General features: G+C 46.9%; 1 long non-coding RNA gene across 1 annotated transcript in view; it reads right to left on the bottom strand.

Annotated features, from left to right (window-relative positions):
* The window catches only part of LOC108396986 (uncharacterized), a 30374-nt gene extending 15704 nt beyond the window's left edge, over window positions 1–14670 (bottom strand). Inside the window, exons 1-2 of the long non-coding RNA XR_001853080.3 lie at window positions 14455–14670; window positions 13211–13302 (exon numbers count right to left, since the gene is read on the bottom strand). This is a non-coding gene — a long non-coding RNA (uncharacterized lncRNA). The remainder of the gene's footprint in view (window positions 1–13210; window positions 13303–14454) is intronic.
* Window positions 14671–17020: the final 2350 nt, after the last annotated feature.

The raw sequence follows: 17020 nt of genomic DNA, 5'->3' as shown, positions 1-17020 counted from the left end.
TACTTCCTGAACACTCCCCAGATAATTTTTTTGGCTTATGCTTAGGAGGATTGCCTTTTTGCTGACTAAATCCTGACTGGTGTTTTTTAGGACTAAACTTCATTGACTATCTGGCAGGACACCAAGATTTAGAGGAAAAAAGTAGAAGTGAATCATGTTCAGCTATTAGGAGATGATTCCAATTAAAACAGCTACAGGAAAACTAACTCAAATATTTAGCTTTCTTATGTCAACTTGGGTTTCTAGGACATAAACATTTAAATGTCATTTGCATGTGTGATCTAATGACATTTGTGAGTATGTAATCAATAATCTAAAAACTCTAAGGAACATCAACCTGATCTCATTAATTGAAGGAGATGTTACAACACAAGTATCAAAAATATTTAAAATTAACAGTGCATTTATAGAGTTGATCATTTGTATCAACTTTCAATAATATGATTAAATCTTGAAGAGAGGGCTATCAAGAATATTATTCTACTTACAGAACTAAATAAAGTAATAAAGTCATTATAATTCATTAACATGAGGAGTTGAGTGGTTGGCTTTAGTGAGACCCAACCAAGCACCCATACACCTTGGTGCAGAGGCCAAGGGGTCTGTGATGCCTGTGGACAGGAGTTTGGGACTGGCCCAGCTGGCACTGCCACCATCCATTTTGATCTGGAATAAAGATACCTGAAATCTTGAGAGAACTTTAAGATTTAAGATGTAGGACTTGGTTTATTTTAATTAAAGTAAAACTATAAGTAGTCTTCAAAATTATGTTTGTGTCATTTTATAGCTATTTTGCCAAAAGTAAGGAAATACATGTCAGGCACTTTCACATACAAGAAATTCATATCATTTAATTCTAAATATTACTCTCCCAACTTTTATTAAGATGATTAAGCTGGGGCTCAGAGAGATGCAAGATCATAAAACTGGTAAGTAAAAGAGTTGGGATTCACCCAGCTCTATTGACCCCAGTCCCCATATTCTTTCCTATGATACATAAGTTTGTTCCCTTACAGAAGACACAGCTGTTTCTTGATCTTACAGTCAAGAATTTACATTTAGTGTAAGTAAAAATTATAATGAAAAGTCTACTTAATGGTCTTGTGTGTCCTTCTGACTAAAGATGTCCCCCTAGCATATTTATACTAATGCCATGAAGGCTAGAATCAGAAGGTGGGGGCCCCTATGTTTCACAAGTGCCCTCAGCTCAGGAACAATACTTGGTAACAGACAACAGGTTTTCAGACACCAAATGGCAAGAGTGAATTTCAGGAAATCAGTATTTATACACATCCACACAGCTGGGCTGCCCTTCATCTTAACAGCCATACCAAAGATTTTATGTGCCCCAGGATGGTTTCTCTCAGAGACTATATGTCAGACAGGTTGGGCTGGTCTTTCCATCTCAAACTGTCCTCTCAGTTTATAAACTCTGACTTCTGCAAGCTGTAATAATCACGTGGCAAGGGCTGTGACTCCCTAACCCACCCGCAGCAGACAGAGAAGGCTGACAACACACAGTGGGAATGGGAGGGCTGCTAACATTCATCAAGTTCCTATAATGAGTCAAAAGCTTTCAACATAATCCTGTGAAGTAGTTATTCTTATCCCTACCTTTTTAGACAAGGCCACCCAAGCTCTAGGAGATTGAATGATCTACCAAGCTGGAACAGCTATTGAGAGACAGAGCTAGGATTAGAATCCAAGCCTGTTTCTCTTAACACCCATATGTTACCTGTTACCTCGCTTCATTTCATGTAATTTACTCTTCCTCATACCATGATGAAGGTATTATCCCTCGTTTACAGGTGAAGAAATTGAGGTTACTTCTGCAAGGGGTCTGCCTTCTGGAACACTCAACTCAGGCACTCTTCACACTATTGTATATAACCATTATTTATATACAAGTCAAGACTCTTCACAGAACTTACTAGGACATCAGTTCCTTGAGAACAAGCTCCTTTAAATCGAGATCTGAAATAAAATTCAGACCTGGAAGAAATTGGTGTCCTTTGTCTTTAGCTTCTCAGTTTCTAAGACTTCCTTGACCACAAATTACAGAAACAAATTCTTCTTCTAATAACAAGTTAAGTTCTATTTTGGTTGTTTAGTATTAGATGACAAAGGTAATGTCAGCACAAATTGTGAACCAGGTTCACAATTACCCTAATAGTAAATACTAATGTTTAACACTAAACAGCCAAAATGGAATTTAACTCATTATTAGAAGAAGAATGAAGCAAGGAAATTTGTTTAAACCATATGCTTTATTTCTTTTTGTGCCCTCTGGGTCCCCTCTTTTAATGATTCTATTCAGCACCAGCCACAGTACCTAGTTCTGGTCTAAAACTAAATCAGTTCTCACCTGAAACACATTTAAAATTGTACCATTTGCACCCCTGATGATCCTTACTCTGCTCTGCCTTTTTTTCCCCATAGTATTTATCATCTTCTAACATATATCATTTATTATGTCTATTTTTATTGTGTTTTTTCTCCCACAAGACTGCAAGCACCACAAGGGCGTAGATCTTATTGTGGTATAATAAAATACATACATATTTGGCCTTTGTTCCCAGTTCCTGGCACGGAGTTCCTGAGAGCCTTGGAATTTCCTGAGTGATAGGATGTCTTTTTTTATTCATAAAAAACTTCTTTCTGACCATAGTTGAACTGATTTTAATGAGGTGACTAGTGGTTGGGCCCTAGATAACTTCATAATGGGGGCTGTTCACCAGAAACAACCATATGATTAGAGGATTAGAACTTTCAGCCCCACCCTCAACCTCCAAAGAGGGGAGAAGGGCTGCACATTAGGTTCAATCACCAATGGCCAATGAATTAATCAGTTGTGCCTATGTAATGAAACCCCAAATAAATACTCTAAACAGCAGGGTTCTAGGAGCTTCCAGCCTGTTGAATACAATCACATGCTGGGAGCATGGTGCACACCAATTCCACCAGGAGAAAAGCTCCTGCACTTCAGAACTTTCCAGACTTCATTCTATGTACCTCTTCATCTGGCTGTTCATTTATATCCTTTATAACAAACTGTGGTCATAAGTATAAGTTCCTAAATTCTGTGTGACATTCTAGCAAATTATCAAACCTGAGGGGTAGGGCAATAATGGGAATCCCTAGTCTTGTACTCAGAAGTGTGGGTACCCTGGAGACCCCATCTGCAGCTGGCATCTAAAGTGGGGCAGTCTTGTGGGACTGAACTCTTCACTTGTGGAGTCCTGACAGTTAGTGTCAGAATTGAGTTGAATCGTAGGACACTCAGTTGGTGCTTGAGAATCAGAGAATTGGTTGGTATTTGAAAATGACATACTTAATGCCTGGTACAGAATAGGCACTCAACTATTTGCTGAATGAATAAATGAATGAATAAATGGAGGGATGTCATCCCCCTATACAGAAACTGGCATTAAAGTTCTCCTATTTTGACCATTATCGTTATGGGCATCCCTACTTCTTAACGGCTTTCTAACAATTCGACAAATAAATATTTTGAGGCCCCAACAAGTGCCAAGCTGAGGTACCATCATTTGACCTTCAGGAGGCATAGCGTATCTTAGATTCTTAGGGCAGCTCAGAACTCATGTATACTTGCCCACTCCACCAGGGTGGACAGGACAGTTCCAGCCCTCTCTGAAATTCAATCCTTATGGTCCACAGTGATCCTTCAGCTTGCCCCCACGTGCAACAAAATGCAACCCTAAACACCTCTCTCTGGACCTCCAAAGTCTGGACTAAAATCACATGGGAAAGGCTGGCTCTAAAGACACATGGTTTGAGAGTCATTCTCAGTAGGAAGCAAATGGAACTCCAAGCTCCCAGGAGTCAGTATTCTGTGTTTTTGGCCAACACACTTCCCCTACTCAGGGCATCCAAGAACCAGCAGTCACCCAGTTCATTTCTTCTCTTAATTTTTAGTTTCTACACCCCCAACTCTATGGGAAATTTTAAAGAAATTCCACTTTCCACACAAAATTCACAAGAACAAATTCCAGATAAATGAAAGCATTTAACTTAAATATACAACTTCCATATTACTAGAAAAGAATATTATGTAATCTTGGTTAGGAAGAATCTTTATAAGCAGAAAAGAAACACAGAAGTAATAAAGGAAAAATCAGGTGGCTTTGACTAAATTTTGAACCTTCTTAAGGACAAAGGATGAGACTAAGAATATTAAAGATAAACTGATACAAATATTTTCAATACACATAAAAAGGTCAATAGTCATATAAAGAGCTTCTGCAAATTAACATAAACTCTTAGAAGACATAGGACATATAGAAAGTTCTTTGTGAGGGTGGGCAGAAGCAACGAAAAGGGAGAAGAACAATGAGAGAGAAGAGTGTCTCCCCTTCCACTTGATTCCCAGACTGAATTTGAGGCCCCTACAAAAGGCATTACCAGCAGAAGCTAATGGAACCATTCAGAAGAGATGTCTCAAGACTCAGGATCTAAGCAGAACAGCCTCAGGGACCCTGATAACAAAGGAAGGTTGGCACGCAGTGAGCAGATGGTCCTTTCCCCACCTATGCCTGAAGCTCAGCGTCCCAACTCTGCCAACCAAGAATTGGAAACCTTGGCAACAGCACCCAGAGCATAGAACTCTGGTGTTTGTCTTCTGTGAACTTCACCAAGCTTCTGTGAGCAGCAGATACACTAGAAGTATGGGGGAAGGGGAACAGAGAGGTTGCTATTTGGAGCCATGACTGACAGACAGGCTTATGGACATGTGAGGCACCCTCATGGGGACTTACAGAAAGGACTAGAGGACATTTTAAGTAGGTGAGACTGTTTTTACTTGTGATACTGCAACAGAAAATGTTTGGACACACGTATATACATATTTCTTTTAAGTCTGTGTAAGTCCAGGGAAAGGAAATCCCGGGGCAAAATACCTCTGAAAACTGAAATTAAGGGTAGAAATAAAGTTTAAAACCTGTTTATTGCTTACAAACTGCAGTCCAGCACCGTCTTTCTTCCCTGCTCCAGAAGGAAGCAAGCCAGCCAGCCAGCCCCTCCCCTTAAACTCTTAGGCTCAGATTCGCCCTCGGTTGCCCAGGTAATTACCCATTGATATGGAGATGATTTCTCTCCACCCCTGAGGATATGCAAATGCACTAAAGCCAGGTGAGATATTCTAGAAATGTTACAAGTTTACCCACAGTCTGGAAAGATAATGATTTTCTTAGGGAAATGGGGCTATAAGAGGAGGCAGGAAATTCCACTTTCTATTGTATACACTTCTGGGATGGTTAACTTTTTTTTATAAGCAACAGATATTACTTTCATAACAGTAACATACAAGAAGATAGTCCCATTTAGAAAAACAAACAAAAACCGCACAGGATATCACATTTGGCTTTCAAGGATTGTGCCCTTCTCTGCAGTGTGCTACTGACAGCATGAACCCATGATGATGTCATTTAGTGCAACCTGTAGCAGGGAATAAAGCACAGAGCAGTGGGATGCACAAGACTTCGCTGGCCCCAGTATCTAGAACTGAACCATGTCCAAGGGCAAAAGTTCATTTGGTGACTTGCATCAAGTGCCAGGGTTAGTTATTATCCCTGGCATAGAAGCCCTGACTTGTTCTGCCTCCAGAGTTCTTAAAAAACACCTTCTATTATGACCAGTCACTGCAGGGTTCAAAGGGTTTCTCTCTCCCACGCTTAGTCCAGATTCTATCACAAGCCAGATAGAATTGAGGTCTCTTGCCTCACTGCTTTCATTAAAATGTCCAATGTCTTCATCATGATTCATAGGCCTGTTCCCTACCTTCCTCACCAGCCTCATCTCTCTCCTCTTCCAGCTCTCGCTCCAGGCACTAAACAAAGTGTGGTCCCCAAATCATCACCTCCCTAACCTAGAAGCCCCCATCGACCCCTTGCTCATTCTTCCATTCCCAGCTGCATTATTACCCTCTGCAGAGAGGTGGTAGGTGAAGGGCCCCCACCAGTAAGATGGCAAACTTCCGGCTTCTCTTTGGGGGGGGGGGGTCCTCGGTTCCCGCCGAAGCCACCTGAAGCCCAATCACCTCTCACTCCCCTCCCAATCCCAGCACCTAGCCAACAGCCACCAGCCCCGTAGAAGTGACACCTCAATCAATTCATGCCCCTTACTATATAACCCAGCACCTTTCCCTAATAAAGCAGAACTCTCCAGTGAATTGCTGCTATGTGTCGCTCCTTTCCTTTCATTGGTGCCGAAACCCGGGAGACGGGACACCCCAACTGGGCCCCGTCTTCCCCCCGACACCAGCAGCAGCTTGCCCTCGTCCTCTTTTTCCGGCGCTGGCTCATCACACTCACCACTCCTCTCTGGCCTTTAGGTAAGTTTCCCCCCCTCCGGGAGTGGGCCACTCTTCCCCGAGCTATCGCAGTGCCATTGACCGTGATCGTCCGGCAAGGCCCTGACACTCGGAGATGAGGAGGGAACTCTCCCCGCCTCAGGCCTTCACGGCTGCGGCGGACCCTCAGGCCCCTCCTCCAACAGCCATAAATCCCTGCCTCAAGCCTTTACGGCTGCGGCGGACCCTCAGGCCCCAGGCCCCTCCTCCGACAGCCATAAATCCCCGCCTCAGGCCTTCACGGCTGCGGCAGACTCTCAGGCACCCCCCTCCAACAGCCATAAACGAGGTGACTCCTTTGCGGATGAGAACGCTCCCTTCCCCCCCCCCCCACCCTTCTGCTCCGTCTGCCAAAAACTCCTAGCACTAGGTACCTCAAGACTCCGGCACTCTGCCTTCTTAGGGAAGTCTGGGTGACGACCCACACTTCCTAAGAAATTCCGACTCGTATACGAGTTTCTGCAGACCACCAAGGATCATCGGGGACACCCTTTGTCTCCTTGCAGTCTGCTTCCAGTCCGAGGATCTCCGTTCGTCTTCCCCTGTTTGTCTCCTTCTCTGTCCTTTAGCCATGGGAGCCTCCTCATCCCTCCCTGAAAGTTCACCTCTTGAATGCCTGCTTAAGCATCTGGCTACCCTCTCCCTGACGCCTGATATAAAACCAAAACTTCTCCATAAATATTGCTCCCAAGATTGGCCGACATACCCCCTAGACAATAACAACCAATGGCCCGCAGGGGGAACTCTTGATCCTAACATCACTCGCGATCTTTTTGACTACTGCCAGCGCCTGAAAAAATGGGAGATTCCCTATATCGAAGCTTTCTGCCTCCTCCTCCCCCAGCCCCCTCCCAAGTTCTCCTAGCCTGCAAGCCGCTGCCCCCACAGAAGCCTCCCGTTCACTCCCTTCCCCTTCTTCTCCTACAACAGCCCTTCTCCCTTCCCCACCATCTCCTCCCCCATCTCACCTCCTCTGCCTTGTCCCCCGCAGATTAAGCCTGAGCCTTTCAGCCCCCCACTTTAACTAGGTCCCGGGGGCCTCCTCCATCTTTGCCCTCATCACCTATTTCTCCCCTGTTAGGGACCGCCTTTGTCTTCTCACATATTTGTAGGGAGAATGGGAAAGCACCTTCCCCCATGTCTGAACGCAGCATGGGAAAGCACAAGCTAGAGAACAACCGGTGCAGTCCTTGGAAGTTATCTGTCCACAAAAACATATCTTGTCCTCAAAGATGAGCCAAGACTCTTCACTCTGAAAATAGGGAGACCTTGAAGATGTGTAGAAACACCGCCCCTGCTTCTAGCTATGCCCTTCCCCCACTTGCCGATGTGGCAGGAATGGAGAACAAAGAACATTCTGTTTATGCATTTCATAAGCAATTAACTGGAGCCCTGCTGTAGCTCAGTTAATAGCACATGGGACTCTTAACCTCAGAGTCATGAGTTCAAGCCTAACTAAAGCAGCTGGGCTGCAGGCTGGCAACACGTGGGTCTGATTCTATCTCATCTTTATTTTCTTTGCCCCCCCTTCCGCACTTCAGGACCTGCTTGAATAGGTGCAGCTAGACCACGTCACTCCCCCACAGACTGAGCCAGAACCCTTCAGTCCCCCTCAGACTTGGTCCCAAGAGCCTGCCAAAATTATCGCCCCCCTCCTGGAGGTAGCAGGATCCAAAGGCATTTAGGAGATTTAGCCCAACTAGAGAAATGCCTAAGTTCCTTTTCCACTGATCCCACAACATACATCAGGGAGTTTCAATGGACCCTCCAGTCTTACAGCCTCACGCATCATGACATTTTCATGCTCCTGGCCAATACTCTCCTCCCTGAAGAGCATAGACGAGTTTGGGACTTCGCCCAAACGCACGCTACCGAAACCCACAGGACTGACCCCACCTATCCCCCTAGCCCCACTGCTGTCCCCGAACAAGACCCACACTGGAATTATAACACCGCCATAGGTCTCCGCTCTCGAGATATTTTTGCCTCCTGCTTAACAGCAGGTCTGAAAAAGGCAGCTCGTAAAGTAGTCAATTTTCAAAAGCTCCAAGACATAATTCAAAAGAGAGATGAAACGCCCTCCGAGGTGTTAGACAGACTCACTCAAGCCCTATTACAGTATACCAGCCTGGACCCAGAAACACCTGAAGGAAAACATGTCCTTATGACATACTTCCTAGCTCAAAGCTACCCCGACATTAAAGCTAAACTCAAAAAGTTAGAACAGGGCCCCGCTACCCCACAGACTGAGATCCTAACAGTGGCCTTTAAAGTCTTCCATAAGCGGGAGGAGAAGAAAGAACGCCGTAAACAAAAGGCTGATCAGGCCAATTTCCAGATGTTGGCCCAGCTGATAAAACCACAACCTGGGCGCCCCTCTACAAACAAGCCCCCCCAGGAGCTTGTTTCAAGTGCGGAAAAGAGGGACATTGGTCAAGGGCGTGCCCCTCCCCCAGATCTCGTACCACCCCATGCCCCAGATGACACAAAAAAGGCCACTGGGGGTCTGATTGCCCAACCACCCGAAGGGGAGGCTGGACGAACAACCCCCATCCTAAGCCCACCGTAGTGGGGCTGGCAGAAGAAGATTGATGGGGCCCGGGGGCTTCTCGCCCGACCATTTCCATCACCAAACAGGAGCCCAGGGTTACTTTAACAGTAGACGGTCGCCCCATCTCCTTCCTCCTAGATACAGGAGCCACCTTCTCAGTCTTGCGAGAATACCGTGGCCCTACCACACCTGCCATTACTCCCATAGTCGGGGTAGGAGGTCCTTTTATGCACAATCCTAGACAATCCCATACCTTTCTCCCACTCCTTCCTGGGTATGCCCCAGTGTCCCATCCCTTTACTAGGACGGGACATCCTTTCTCTCCTCCACATTTTCATAACTATATCCACTCCCACAGCCCCCAGTACTCCCTTTCTGATGGCCCTCATAGCCGACGACCCCCTCTACCCAATGAAAGCTCCGGTTCTGCCCTCATACACCCTGTAAATCCCAAAGTTTGGGACATTACAAGCCCCTCCGTGGCCCTATGTCCCCCTGCCTCTATCAAATTATGTGACCCCTCTCAGTATATCTGTCAGGCCCAATACCCCCTAACCACTTCAGCCCTCATAGGCCTCCAACCCATCATTCAAGATCTCTTAAACAAAAATTACCTCAGACCCACTCACTCCCCATTTAATACCCCCATATTAGCTGTTAAAAAAACCAACGGATCTTTCCGCCTTGTCCAAGACCTTCGCCTCATCAACACAGCCATTGTCCCTATCCATCCCTTAGTTCCAAATCCATACAGCCTCAGCATCCCACGTCTCAGTCCTAGATCTCAAGGACCCATTTTTCTATCCCTCTAGACCCCTGCTCCCAAGATTTTTTCATCTTCACCTGGATGGACCCATACACAAGACATTCTGAACAACTGACTTGGACAGTTTTGCCACAAAGCTTCCGAGATAGTCCCCATATTTTTAGACAGTCCTAGCTCAGGACCTCAAACAGTTTCATCATGATCACTCCAAGTCCACCTTATTATAATACATAGACAATCTTCTACTCTGCAGTCTCTCGTGGGAACAGTCTCAACTTGACACTGCCTCCCTACTTAACCTTCTAGCTTCCAGAAGTTACTGAGTATCCCCCATCAAAGCTCAAATCTCTTCCCCTCCTGTCATTTACCTCAGATTCCTTCTATCTCAACAAAGAAAGTCCATTACCTTAGACAGAAAATGGCTCCTCTCTGACCTGCCCATTCCCAAAACCAAGACAGAAATCCTTTCCTTTCTAGGCCCTTTCTAAGGCTGGCTAGATATTTTAAAACGTAGATCCCTAACTTTAAAACGTAGACCTCTATACGACCTCAGCAAGAGCCCCCCCGCCCTAAAGAACCATTATCCTCCTCACCCCGACACTCCTTCATTAAGCTCCGTCAAGCCCTTGTAGAAGCCCCAGCTCTCCATCTTCCTGATTTGTCGAAGCCCTTCTCATTATACATTCATGAGAGGTCCAGTCAAGCTCTAAGAGTCCTAGGCCAATATTATGGCCCATTCTTTGCCCCAGTAGCTTATCTCTCCAAGCAATAAGACCCCACAGTTCGGAGATGGGCCCCCTGCCTACGAGCATTAGCCGCTAGACAACTCTTGCAGAAGGCAGCTCATAAACTGACATTCAGGGCGCCCCTTACCATTCTGTCCCCACATCACCTAAAAGATCTCTTAACCTACAAAAGTTTATAGACTCTCCCTCCCTCCAGACTCCTGACCTTACTGTCCTCTTTCCTCCAAAATCCCATTCACCCCCTTTGCCATCCATACCCAAATCATGACTTTTTCCTCCTTTACTGCTCTCTTGCTTTTTTCCTCATTCTTATTGTCTTCCCCGCCACCCCAGCCTCCTTTGTATGGCAATTCAAAGTCAGACAGACTTACACACAGCATCAAACAAAAGTTACTGCCCTCATTGCCACACCAGACTGCCCTCTGAAAAGCTGCTCTGAGCCTTTATACCTCCACTTTCCTCCCTCCACTGATGTGTTCACTAGCAGCTACCCTTATTCTCCCTACCTCTGCTTCCTCTATGACCAAAAACAAGCCTATTGCAGGCGATGGCCAGACACCTACAAGAGATGTCCCTACTGGTCTTGTGCCATTCACTACATGAGTAACTTCCAGTACCCACAGTATTACTCCTCCAACCGTTTCATGAAATATCCCAACGGCTCATTCTCCTTATCGATCCCAGATCCCTGGGACTCTCGATGGGCTGCCAGAGTCACAGCCTCAGTTTACTATGGGGGGTTCCTCGACCCCCCACGGTACCCTTCATATCTCTCAAAAGTATGTTCCCTCTCATTCCCAGATCTCTCAAGTTGCATCAGATAGCAGACATTCTGAAAAAGTCATTATCCAAACTCTTGACGGCGCCTCTTCATCTTTTTATCCCCGCCCCTCTTCTCATTTCTCCTACTCTTCGTTACAGCTCATTCAGGACACCACCATCTTTCTCAACCACACCCTTAACACCGCCAATTGTTTCTTGTGTGCATCACTACAGCGCCCACTGCTGGCCGCCGTGCCCCTTAATATTTCCAACTACTCCTTCCATGCAGAAGGACAACCCCTCTGCCCTCTGGCAGGCATACCCCTATGGGAACCAGAATACGCAGATAATCTCACCATCCACCACTGTGTAGGCCCAACTCCACCCCCCTCCAGCGCACTTCACTGCCTCTCTATCTACACCCCTACCTCCAGCTCTAAGACTTTTACGCAACCGGGACACTTCTTTTAGTGTAATGGCAGTCTTTTCAACTCACTGCCTCTCAACTCCGATACACCCTGCATTCTCGTCATCCTAATCCCACAGTTTACACTTTACAGCATGGCAGAATTTCTTGAGCTCCAACCTCCCTTGCCCTTGCGCACAAAAAGAGCTGCTTTCCTTCCCATCATGGTCAGTAGCTCTTTGATCACCTCAGTCATTGGGGCAGGGTTTTCGGGAGAAGCCTTGGGTCACTCTCTATAAGCAGTTAGAGATCTCAACGCCAAACTTGAGGGAGCTCTGACATCCACTGCCGATTCCCTAGCCTCTCTCCAAAGACAGGTCACTTCGCTAGCTAAAGTCACCCTTCAAAACCGGCGGGCCCTAGATCTGCTTACAGCCGAGAAGGGCGGCACCTGCGTCTTCCTCTGGGAATAGTGCTGCTATTACATCAACGAATCCGGCATTGTAGAAACTGACATTACCAAACTCACCAACCTTGCCTCCAGCCTCCACTCTGCTTCCAATTCCAACCCATTCTCTTCAATACTAACAAACCCCCTCCTCACCTGGCTCTGGCCCATTGCAGGCCCCATAATAATCATTCTTCTCGCCTGTCTCTTCTTACCCTGTATAATAAAGTTCATCAAATCCCAAGTCGGAAAAATCTCTAATCAAGCTTTCAACCAGCTTTTACTCAGGAACTACCAGCTTCTGGCCACAGAAGATCCCTCACCCTCACGTGACCTCCTCACCACACGCTGAGATGGACCCCTCTCTCCACTGGAAACTGTTCCTGGAAACAATAGCCGCAGACGCCTGGCTCCTGACACCCATATCCTCTTGGCCAACCTATGGTTACAGGGAACCTTCATTGTTTTCCAAACCTGAAGAAGTCCACATCTACTCATCCTTACTGTGGGGAGTCCTATCAACCCTTTCCTCCCAATCCTCAAGCCCTCACTCCCTTCTCCGCCCCTGTTCAGCAGGAAGCAGCCAGAGAGAAAGCAACATCCACAACCCCATGGAGGAGAAAGGGGGGAATGAAGGGCCCCCACCAGTAAGATGGCAAACTTCCGGCTTCTCTTCGGGGTCCTCGGTTCCCGCTGGCGCCACCTGAAGCCCAATCACCTCTCGCTCCCCTCCCAATCCCAGCACCTAGCCAACAGCCAACAGCTCCGTAGAAGTGACACCTCAATCAATTCATGCCCCTTCCTATATAACCCAGCACCTTTCCCTAATAAAGCGGAACTCTCCAGTGAATTGCTGCTATGTGTCGCTCCTTTCCTTTCAGTAGGTAGTTCACCCTGGGCACCCCACTGGGTGAGATACCATCTGCTCTGCCCCCGAAACACTCTGAGGCAACATCCTCTGAAACATTACCACTCAGTAGAATGGTTGCCTGATTGCATGACCACTGCCCCTGCCAGACTGGTAGCTTTCTTGCTACTACTGACATAGTAGCCTCCAGTTCTAGGCATGAGACTCCATCAACATTTGCTGTCAGAGTAACCTGCTGGCCTGTGCTAACCCTCAGGCCTCCTGAAGTCAGGCACCACCCAGTTCTCCCTGCTTACCAGCAAGCTCCTCACAGTTGCTGAGGGAAAGATGGTGGCAGGCCTCCAGCAAATGACTGCACTTACTGGAGTGTCTCTTCCTGGAACAGAAACTGACACAAAAAGAGAGTTATGTGCCAACAGAGGTATTGGGACTGCAGGCCTCTCACAGAAAGTTCTCCATGTGTCAATTTACCAAGAACAAAGGAGTGTAAGGACTGGCAAAGCAGAGGAAAGTGTACCTGGGGAATTGCAGCTCTAGTTCTGACTCTAGCCCCAACTGCTGACTTTGGGCAAATTCCCATACTTCCCAGGCCTGTTGGTCCTGAGGCCTATGAAGTAAAGGGCTGGCTCAGGAGCTGGCTGAGATCCTGGGAGGGGAGGCAGGAGAGAAGCTGACCAATCTGAAAAGTGCATCGTCTGGACTCCACCCAATCCTGACCTCATTCCTGAACACAGCCCAGCCCCAATCCTCCCACCTAAAACACTCTCCATGCAGCAGCCATTCAGTCTGGGTGGGTCACAGGGTAAAACTCCCAACACAGCCCTTGCTGTTGGTACTTGGTACAAACAAGCAAATCTAGACCGGACTGGTACCTTTCCTTTGATAGGCACCTTTCCCCCTCACACCCCATTTCCCATGGAACAAGTTTTGCTCAGACCCCATTCTGCCAAGACCCGGCAATAGCCGCCCGATGGTGCTGCACTCCCTCATCAGCGAACCTTCCTCCCTGAGGCAACTGTGGAGGCAAATCCACGCCCCCGTCCCAGGTGCTGGCGGTAGGAGGCAGCTGCCGGGGTTATGAGGAAGAGGAGAACTCATCTATTCCCACCGATTTTGCTAAACTTGGGGGAAAGGAGAGAGTCTTTGACGTTTTTGCCTCCCTTTTACTAAGAGCACAGGCTGGGACACCAGTCAGACCTGGGTTAGGTCTCAATTCTGCCACTTCCTGGTTATTTGACTGTGGGCCCTTTCCCACCTCTCTGCATCTCAGTTTTGAATCTGCAGAGCGGGGATATAATGCCCACCTTGAAGGCCTGCCTAGACAGGTTGTTATGAGAAACACCTGTCAAATACAGCACAGGGCCTGAGTAGCTCAGGGTAAGTGCTTAGTAAATGTTAGCAACTGTTAACAGCATAGAGATGTCTGGCACAGAGAAATGGTGTTTATGTTTTTAAAAGAATTTCCCTGTGAATCATGGTCAGGACTAAAATCCTGATCCCACAGTTTAGAATTCAGGCCCTGTCATGCCACCCCACTCACCAGCCAATAGTTGCAGCTCCTCTTGATTAAACAACTTGAGAGTTCAGAATTGTTAAAGTGAAAATCCCCATGCAAAGACTGGCCTGTTCCTGGCTGCAGTGCAGACCTCGACCTCAGGAATCCCCATAGCTCGGATCTGCTGTTTTTTCCTGCCCTGCAGCACAGCCCTGAGATCAGGTTGCCCAAATTCAAGTTCCTGACTTTGAGCCTACCTTGCCTCTGTCCCAGTGAGCTTTTGTTTACTCATAGTGAGACCTTTGGAATAGTTACTTTTTAATCTCATGAAAAATCCCTACAGCTGCTTTGTAGGGGAGTAAGTCCCAGGAAGCTGGGAGCACCCTCGGGATCCATGAAGATAGATGGCCCCTGGAACTGAGAGGCATGTCCCCAGATGCCTCTGCCAGCTCTGTGCCAATAAAACTTTTTGTTTATTTGGGTTAGCTTCAGTTTCCTGTATTTAAATAAAACCAAAGGATCACAGTGAGGCAGGCAATAGCATGAATAAACACTAATGCCCCAAATGTAAGTTAGGGTCCTCAGCAAAAGTGTCCCTGGCTCTGTTAATAAATAAGCCAGTGATTTAGCTGCTCCAGCACATTCTATTCTGTAGCCCGGAAGGGAGTCTCCCCATCACAAGGGATGATAGATGCCAGCTTAGTAGCTTCAGGTCCTGTCCAGCTTCCCTGCATCTGCGTCTGCTGTACGTGCTGGGTGACAAGATCACCTCCAACTCCAAAGTCACTCCTTGGACACCGTCAGGATCAGAGAGGGCCCAGAAGCAAAGGGAGGCTTCTGGGGCCCTTCGTATGGGACTGACCCAGGAGGGTATGGTGCGAGCCTAGCACAGTGCATATACTCTGCATATATTACTCACTGAGTCCTCATAAACCTATGCTGTAGAAACTATATTAGTGTGAAGGCTCAGAGAAGGTAAGTTGCATGCTCAAGAACTTGGCAGAAGCAGGTCTTAAATCCCACAACCTGGTGGGGGAGACTATCACATAATACTGCCTTTCCCATTTTACTACAAACGACAAATGTTGTAGTACTTCCAAATACTGGGAAATGCATGGGCAGTAGAGTTACTTGGGAAGGCTCGGTGGAAAAGGGGAAGAATCCAGAGGGGCTCAGGGGAAGGCAGGCAGGGTGAGGAACTCACGTGCTGGGAAGGAGTCCAGGGGGTTCAGGAAGCAAGGACAAGACCAAGCACAGACCATGCTGTGATGCACCTAATCTACAACTTAAAGCTTACCTGAACATGTATGCTTGGGTGCTGTTAACACACTTGTTAATTTTAGCAGCTCTCGTAAATGCCACGGCCCTGGCACTCAGGAGGTAACTGCTACAGGGCAGGCAAAGATGTGTCTGCCCCCCCTGTTCTCCTCAGCCAACCTCTGCTGACATTCTATTCCCTCCGAGCATCTGGGGCATTGCGAACTGGGGTGGCTCATGACAGCTTCCTCTATACAAGCTCATTAGACTCAAAATCCTTTTTAAAAAGAAAGCTGCTCTTTGTTGATGCTTTTGAAATGCCTCTGTGCAGATGGTTCTGCAAGTTTAATTCACCCTTTGGCCTTGAGAGAAAATTTTTGGTTTTGTTTTTAATACATTGCCACAAACCAAATATATAGTACTTCTTTTAAAACTGAGGTCATCTAGGTGGCTAGTTCAAGATTTAAAACAAGACATATCCCAGGTTGTACTGACACAACCAGAGAGGATGGTCACCGTCTGGTCACTGTCTCCCAGCCCCCTGAGGAAGAATGTGAGCCCGCAGGGTCAGCTCCCAGCTCAGAGTCCGCAGGAATCTCTCCCGCTGTCTCAAGCCCTCAGCCCCAGGTCTATGGCTCTCCTGAACTCTCTGCCTCTGACCTCATATCAGAACTCTCTGTGAGCAGGTCACCAGGCAGGAAGTTCCAAGAGACTAAGTGCTTCATCCACTCTTCCAGCAAGTATACCTTAATACCTTCTAAGTGCCAAGCAAATTACAGGCCTTGGGACACACCCATGGGCAAGACCACCCTGGCATTGGAGATGCACCACGCCTCAGAGTATGGCCTCTGGAACTGGACTGCCTGGATTAGAATCCCAGCTATGGCATGTGCTAGCTGCATGACCCTGGACAAGTCACTTAACCCCTGTGTCTCTTAGTTTCCCCATGTATACACTGGTGATGATAACAGTGCCAACCCCGTAGCAATGAAAGGATTAAGTGAATTTATGTATGTTAAGTGTATTTTTAGTTAGTACCCAGTAAGTCTTATGTGTAAATTAGTATTATAGGTAGTAGTGATGATGAAACAGATTGATAAAATAAAATGTAAGTGCCCTTTATAGCAAAGGTAAATACATGATGGTTTAAGAGGACACAGAGGACTACATAACCCAGACTTAGGAGAGCTTCTCTAACCATAGCAGGGGGGCCCAAGGACGGAGAGAAGAGTGTTCCAGATTGAGGGAATGCATGTGCAAAGGCCAGGAGGCAAAAGTCCATGCTTTCCTTGGCAAGGTTGCTTCCTTTTAAAATATAAAACAAACAGTAAGCCAGTCTCTAAGTAACAGTTCT

The sequence above is a fragment of the Manis javanica genome, chromosome 4 (genome assembly GCF_040802235.1).
Source record: "Manis javanica isolate MJ-LG chromosome 4, MJ_LKY, whole genome shotgun sequence".
Lineage (NCBI taxonomy): Eukaryota > Metazoa > Chordata > Mammalia > Pholidota > Manidae > Manis > Manis javanica.
The sequence above is the reverse complement of the archived record's forward strand: the minus strand, read 5'-3'. Positions and strand labels throughout refer to the sequence as shown.